Source organism: Drosophila erecta, unplaced genomic scaffold (assembly GCF_003286155.1).
Source record: "Drosophila erecta strain 14021-0224.00,06,07 unplaced genomic scaffold, DereRS2 tig00000021-arrow-pilon, whole genome shotgun sequence".
NCBI lineage: Eukaryota > Metazoa > Arthropoda > Insecta > Diptera > Drosophilidae > Drosophila > Drosophila erecta.
Window position 1 is genome coordinate 12,608,920 of NW_020825198.1, and position 8,702 is coordinate 12,617,621.

The window sequence follows — 8,702 nt, forward strand, 5'->3', positions numbered from 1 at the left end:
TAATCATGAGTCACGACAGGCGAGTGAAAATGTCTAATCACCACTGATAAAATCATTAAAGAGCCGGCTAATGGAGTTGAACACTCAGAGGTGTCTGTCGGGACAATTGATTCCTTTCTTCTCTCTGATGTAAACACTTGAAGTTACTTGAAGGGAATCGTTTTAGCCACCGCAGACACGCACACACAATTCAATTAATTACAAGCTTTTAGTCATTCAGGGCGCCCCAAAAAGTATGCTACGGTTTCTTTACAGCGGAGCCTGAGGCTAATTTGCCTGACACAATAAATAACGGCAAAAGGGCTAAGAAACTCATTCTTTAGGCAAGGCTACAAACCGCAAAACGTTTATTCGATGCCAGGAGCAACCTGGCGACCAAAAGCAGGTGAGAAGCCACCTGACAGCCAGTCAAAAGCAAAGTCTGTGTGTTTACTTATTTTATTCGGGTTCGGATTGTTGTTCTTTTCCCCCGACATTTTCCCAGACTCACATCTGGCCAAACGATGTCTCAAAGGGTTTTAACACCATGCACCCCCTGGAAAGTCAACTTTTTATCTGTGTTCTGAGCTAAAGCTGCCACAGTCAGCTGGATGGGTATTTTATGAAAGAACTTGCTAACGTTTCGCATTGAAACTTGTGCATAACAAAGCACAATAGCTCAGCAAATACCAGTTTTAATGGTGATTTTGTAACAGGTAAATCCCTCCTTTGGCATTCAAGTTCATTTAAATTAATTGGCAGAGCTTAAGGAATGTGCTTAGAAAAGCTGGGAAAATTCCATAATCCAAGGAAAAACGATAAATTACACTCAAACAGAGCATATGTTTCATAAACCAGTATCCTTTTAGGTAAGCACTTTTCTCCAAAAAGTGACATAAAATAACCTTGAGGTATTTTTTCTAAGAAATACTTAAAAATAAAAACGAAAAAATAATTACAAAGAAAATAATTACAAGCAAATAATTACAAAGAAAATGCCATTGTGACAGAAAAGCAAAATGGGCCCTAAGTAAGCCAGACAAAATAATCGCTTTGCTGCCTTTTGTTCAATTTAATCATTATTAATTGCTGCCAGCTCATCGCTCAGTGGGTCAAATTACTTTATTCGACTTTAAGCGCTTAAGGTTAAAATTCCCATTCCTAGCCAAATAGCTGCACAGATTTTCCATCCTTAAGGTATTAATTTATTTATTTTTATATTTAACTGGCATTAACATTATTTTCCATCTCCATTTGCGCACATATGTATGCCCAGCTAAAACTAAATGCAAACATTTGGGGGAGCTGGAAACACATGTTGCGGTCCTCAGCCCGAATCGTCGTGAACCGCAAACTGTGATTAGCCGAGCCAATTAGACAGGAGCATAAATAAGCCAACAGGACGAGGCTGGCAGGATAACTGGCAGTGGCCACAGCAAATAACGATAACAGCAGCACCGCAATACATTTAATGCAGCGATTTAATTAATGGAATGTACGCAATTCGGTCGGCTACGTGATTTATGGGCGCCGCTTAATTATTAAGAAGTTATGCAGAGTTTAAACATTTATTGCAAACAAAACGGCGACAACGCTGTGCATACAAAGTGGTTTAGTGGCTTTGCCAGCTTTTTCAGCCCCTCGGGCCATTGGCCATTGGCCAGTGACTCACCCAGAACGACCACTGTTCCCCGAATCCCGAATTTCACCCATTGGGTATCGCCTATTCGGGGTTTTATGGGTTTCGCTTCGGTATTTTCCCAGCTCTGATGACGGCCCAAAAGTCTGGCTCTTTATGAACCTGGCCAGCCATAAATATTTTATATGCCCTTTAAAAACTCCTGGCCACACAGCTTTCCAAGCCACTCTCGGTAATTAGTGGCGTTTAGTTATAAAAGGCTATAAATACCTTTTGCGAGCCGGATGAAACTGATTTATGTCCCAGTTGTTCCACTTCAAATTCAAGCTAATTAGTAATCAAAGTCAACCCCAAATAGTTGAGGGGACTTTCAATAAATTAAAGCAGCAGCAGTTCCTCGGGTCCACATTCAGTTGATCGCAATTTCGGGGATCAGACAAGGCCAAGTGCCTGCAAATTGCAATTAACCAAGAAGCCAAGTGATTACGCTGACCATTTACACCGCCATCTCGGAGGTACGGAAATGTGAAGTTAAGACTTTGCCATTATGCGCCTCCGCAACGGAAATTATTATTACGGCCATTTTGGATGTAGAAAAGCGGTAGCACTCTAACGGCCGCTGGCCAAAAGTAAGGACCATCTTATCCACGTCCGCCGACGGTAATTAATTTACATTATTATCATAACAAACTGCTTGAGTGGCACGAGGAAATGCCCACTTTATATGGAGAGTGCACGAGTATGGAGCGTATGGGTGGCCAAGGACTCTGGTTTTCGAAAGCGTCTTCATTAACGTGCCAGTCGATTCAATTAAGTTGAATGAAATGTACATAAAATGCTCCATTGTTTGCCATTCATTTTCAAGGTCATTCCCGACATTCCCGAATGGTTTTGGCACTTTCATTTTTGGGTCCACCGACCCAGCTTAAAATCCAAGCCAATATTAAAGGGAGCTTTCAGCCAAGTGTCATGATTTATGCATCACTACTTTAATACATTAATTCCTTAAAACATCAGGATGGCCAAAGGAACAGCACGTGTGTGTGTGCTTGTTGCCAAAACTTTGCCCACATCTCACATAATCATTACCCAAATAACCAAATAGTTACCCCTTTGGGCTCATTAGCACATCATCATCATCATCAGGCAACACCATGTTCATAGTGAACGAGGTAACATCAGCACGTGGGGTGGATATAGAGCACTATTCTTAAAGCCCTTTCTGCACAACCAATTACTTTGTCATTTACGAGTAAGAGAAGCGACTTTGCTGGAATTAATCTGGACATATGCGTGGATTGTGTGCAAATACAAGTAGACCATAGTTTCGTGTTCAAGTACTGAATTCGTAAATTTTCAACAAATTGAGTAAAAGGTTTCAACGTTTCGGTAAATCCGACTTTCGTATTTGTTTATATCCAAAGGATGGTGGCAAGCACCTAGGCGGTTGGGAGGAGCTCAAGTTGCCACAAGCCAAATAAACATTTCATGTGCACGATACCTTGCCACACATGTTCTGACCATGAAAGCGTTCTCCGCCAGCTCGGAAAATGAATGTATCATCAAAATATTTCAAATCATGTCATATTCTGGTTGTCTGCAGATGAAGCAGATGGGCCAGCGTAAAATAAATGGCTCGAAATGTGAGTTTTCGGCTGGTTTTTTTGGAAGGAGTGCTAGTGGTTGCGGGCGAGTACGGAGCATTGGTACTTATGTATAAATAACATGCTAATGCCTCGTGTGGAACTGAGTGCCTGCACGGGTCCCCGGTGGATTGAGTGCTTCTCCAACGTTTTTTCCGGAGTGGAGCATTTGTGTGTGGAGTATTTACATCCTGCGCCTTCTTCTAATTCCATTGCAGGACCAGCCATCACACGCGAACACGACAAATTCCAGTCGTTATAAATAAGCTCGACGATTTATTCTCGCTCAGCCATTTCTGTGGACTCGTCCTTTCGGTTTTAAAGCCCACACGTGACACTCGATGGGTCGAGTTTGGCTGAAAAGTGTTCCCCGGGGAAGTCCACCAGCACGAGCATTCGATTTCAGGCTTCATTAAAAATGTTTAGTGCTTTATACACGCATCTGCAAAGCGGAGAAAGTTAAGTCTACCAAAAAAAAAAAAAAACTTGGAAATGGACTTTCTGCGACAAGCTCTTCCCAGTGCCGCAGGATAATTATTGCATTTTGACCCCTCCGCTTTCAACTTTAACTGCAGGACGTTTTAAGCTGGTGCCCAACTTTTGTCATCTGTCCACATAAAGCGAATATTAAAGTAGATGGATACAGTTTGGAGTAGCCCACGTTCGTTATATTGCTTTTTTCACTGCTGTCAGTCAAGAGTCACTCTATGGCATCCTTTGGGATCAGGACCGCAGAGGAGTGTCCAGTGACCCATTTGTACTTTTTTCGTTCGCGCAAATTTATTTAAAACAACATTTAAGTCTGGCCTTATGCCAAATGTTGTGGTTCGCAGCAGTAAAATTGTTATTATTGACTTAGTCAATTTTGGATACATCGCCCAAAGCGTAATCGTTCAATGCGATTTGCCAACTCAGTGAATGCCAATTAAAAGCAACCCCAAAGTATTGAAAACTTTCCGCGAAAAGTTTCGATCCTTTTCAAAAGTCATTCGCAGTATTCATTTGCATTTATCCGCAACTTTTCAGACTGTTTTATTTAATTAAAAAGTATGAGAAGTAATGTTGCACATACGCCCTGTTGTTTGAGCTTCCTTACCAAAAAAGGCGGAACTTTTAGGGCCTGCTAAATTTGTTACTGCCGAATTCCATTGACTTTTCACCCCGTGTTTGCTGCGTGATAATTTTATGCAATTGCGGTCACATTAATGGTTCGCATTCGGTTTGATTTAGGACCCGAGTGCGTGGCATGGAATTTGCAATTACACCGCCAAGTGCCCCGCCCACTTCCGGCCCTATACCGCTGACAGCTCAACTGCGAGCGAACCGCCTTTAACGGCGCTGGCACGTGTTGTTGTGCGTGTGATTTATGCTTTATGGGTCCCGCCCGCAAAAGTAGGCAACGCTCCCTGAACACCGAACTGCCAGGATGCCAGGATGTGCGTGCTGCCAGTTTTTAATTGCTTTCCCGTTGACGGGCTCGCAACTGAATTATTGATGTAGGTCAGGGAGCAAAGGGTATGGCCGGAAATAGCCTGACAAGTGGAAGTAAGGCTCGTAATCCTAACGAAATGTGGTGTGGACCATGATGTATCAATCAGCTAGTGCTACTTGACATTGGACACTTTGATAACAGTTTATTAAATCGTTATAGCTGACTGATTTCTATGCAATTCACTACACTTTTCTATAAGCTATCGAATTTTGCCAATGTGGAAAAATAAACAATATTGTTCATTTTCTTGGAACCATTTCGAAAACTTCATCAACATCATTTCATTCCAACTGCTTGACAAACGCGTTTCGTTGGCTTCTACGAATTTAAATCGAGAAAAATGTCAGTGTAAAGTGTTTTACATTGAAGAGGTGCACTGAACTAGAAAACTTAAATTCCTCAGCCCATTGAAATACAAAGGACTCGGAAATTTGCTTTACACAACATTTTAATAGGTTTTTATAGACTTTTTTATACCAGTTATTACGCTATAGTGGCCTATCGGTAGGAACTGGTAAACAAAAAAATAGTGAAATAAAAATAAAAACGATTTTCTGGCTTGTTGATGTACAAGAGGTAGTTTTTCATATCGAAGGAAATGGGCAAGAGTGGCATTACCGACAGACAGACGGACATTTACTACATTTTAGACAACCGTTTACTTTGCGAATAGTAGGTATAAAATAGCAGTCTGATTCCAGCTTGAATTTTCAGTGACTAATAAATTGAATACGATGAATGCTAATTGGCTTTTGCACCTTCCTTCCCCTGCCAGATTTTAGCCCTGAAATCCGTTTCCAATTGGTTTAATGTCTTAAGTGGGCAAAATATGAACTGACTGGGTATTAAATGCTATTAGCTTGGAGCTGAAATCTGTCATTACGGCACTAATAATATTTTAAAGCGGCTTATCGAGCAAATTGATAACAACAGACAACATCCAGCGACTGGCATCGTTAGGCTACTTACAAGGGATTTCCTTGAAAGAGGCTCAGTATTACCACTTCTGTTCTAGGAAAATGAGAAAAATGGCTTCAATGAATCAGTTGCAAGTATATGCCTATATGGCATATTACAAGGGCCAACTTTTTCATTTGAGAGTAATGAAAGACATTATGTTGCCAAAGTGAGGAAGCAGCAGCAAGTTACATCCACCGAAGCACTTCACAATGCTCATCTGCACCACACATTCAATTTGGGGGCCAGTGATAAGATTTATGGAGCATTTTCAAATGCGGGCTGCGAACTGCGGAGCAACTGCTGTTTTCCAAGCTTGGATCCCATAAAACAGACACTGACAACGACATCAACACCGGTCTGCTCCACGAGAGAAAGTACAACAGGCGTAGGGAAAACACACATCCAGGCACACTGAGAGAAAAGTCCTAGTAAGCTAGTATCGCGGGAAACGGCGTTTGATACAATATGCCTGGAATACACGCCTTTAATAAATGTGAGATAGAACTATTGTCTGAACTAAATATGTTTAGATTTATATCAATGGTTAATTAGTATACTTTAGAAATAATAATAATACAGGTGCAGTTCCCTACTCTTCTTCAGCATTTATTTTCCAGTGCATGCCACCTCTTTAACTGAAATGCTACGTTCCTACAAGTGTGCTTTGATGGAAGTACTTCTTCTGCTGTCACAATCAGCATCTCAGTGGTGCAAAGGGGGAAAATTGTATAAATTGGTTGGAATGGGATGTGTGTGCTCCACTTCCTATTAGTTTCCTTTGACATCCTGCATATGTAACACGAACCCGATGAAGGACCATCGCAACGTTGTGGCCAGGGGGCAACTTATTAGGAAGCGTCCGCAATGTGTTGACATGCCCGGGCAATCAAACAACAAACTTTTACTCATCGTGACATTTGCCCCCCTTTTCCGAGCGACTAAACATCGGTTTGTATGTACGAGGACATACATTGTACATATGTTATGGCGAACCCGCATCCGTCACGTCAGCCACCAGCGTTAACTGCATCACGTAAAGTGCTTAATCGGCTGGCAAGAGGATGGGTCGGGTCCTGTTTCGGGAGTCCTGAATCCAGCTTCTAGCCACTTGCTCCTGAAAGCCACACAGAAACGCTTTGTTGTTCCATCAAAACGACTAATTGATTCAATTAACGCACATGCCCAGGTAGCTTTCGCAAAATGCTTCTGGTTTTTACTAGAAACCCTTTAGAAATATACAAATACAGAGCATAGGCAAGAACAAGTTGTACAAGTTTCTACTCAAATTAAACGAATTCCGAATTATACCCCTTGAATAAATATGCTTTAAAAGAAATCCGCAATGGCTCATACAACTTTACTTTATTTTGTTTACCTGCATTTGAATGCAATTTAATTTTCTTATTTTCTTGGTGCTACAACCAAGATAATCAATATCAAAAGAAGTGTAAATTAACTTTAAATGAACGCATCTGTATGAGTGGACTTTCAGTAACAGATTTAATATTCAAGCCACTGGTAAGCCAAGTAAAATGGACACGTACATATGTAAAAGTGGACTTCCCGTCGAATGACCGACCACATGATGTTTACTTTTGAGCACAGAGTGCAAAGTTCTCGAAACGGGCCACGTGTGGGCCAAAAGAAGAGTTTGTTGGCCGCTTGAGACACAATGGACGCGATTCCGATACTTCGATATTTTGGCTCCTTTGTGGCGTCGTGCGAGTGACAATGGCTTTACTCGTTAAATATTTATTTATGTTTTCACGCTTGGAGTACAAGGAAAACACAGCAAGAAATCAACAAGTTTGTTGTCTCCTCAGAGGGGGTGACCTTCATTATGGGCATCCAAAAGCAATTCCCACTGGTCGTATCGAAGCATTTAAAATCGGTGGACTTAGCCAAGTACTTTATGGCGGTATATTGAAAAAGCGATTTAGGTTGATCCGCAGGATCAAAGTTCCCCCAGGTAAGCCTTTAAATGGCTGCTCCACCCGATTTCCGCAGTACTAAGCCCAAGGAAAAGCATTAATATTAATGCCGCGACTGCGATGTTTTATGCCAATTTATAACAATTTAGTCAGCCCCTATGCAAGCTGCATTTTAAAACGCCTAAATGTCGTACCCAACCTATCTCAACCGAAGGAGACATAAAGTTAAGCCCCAAAATTTCACCACAAATAAACAATGTAATGCTGGCTAAAAACGAATTGCGTTGTGTCATCGAGCGACCATAAAACTTGGCCAAACAAAACCCCAAAAATAAAGGAGCTTTAAGGATAGCACACGTACTAGGCCAAGGAAGTAGGCACACAAGTCTCGAGTGTCCACTAGGGTAGCCATCATTAATAATGGGAATGGTCTTCATATTTGGCTTTAATGAAAACACTCATTATAGTTTAATGGCAAGGCCCTGAACCAAACAATAAATGAATCGTATCCTCATATGAACAACATGGGTACAACGTAAAAAAGAAGTCATCAAAATGCCTTTCAGGCGTTGCTAGAGCAACGCATGGATAGCTGTTTTCCTCGGCTCCAACTATAAGAAAACAAACTTTGTTTGTTTGGGAGTTTCACGTAAGCTATCCCATTGTATCTTAAAGCCGCAGCTAGAAGATATTTTCTCTAACTAATTGAACCAATATAAGCTACTCATTCTTCAGTTAGTAGTTGTTTCTGGAATTGAGCCGAAATAGTTTAAATAGTTCGAGAAATGTAATTGTATCTTGGGTTTAAAAAAGAAGTGCATTAATTAGCTATTAAGCTGACAGGTCTGTCCAAATGCTCAAAAATAAACTGAAAGTAATTTTTCAGAGTCTAATAATGTATATCGTATTATTTCAAGCAATGCTACGATATTAACTTACTTCAATCCTTTAGCATAGCTTATATATCTTTAAGGAAGTCGTCAACTCATGTGGCCCAACCTCATGCAACTCGAACATGTTGCAAGCAATTTCAAGTTGAGCAGCGAACCCTACTCCGA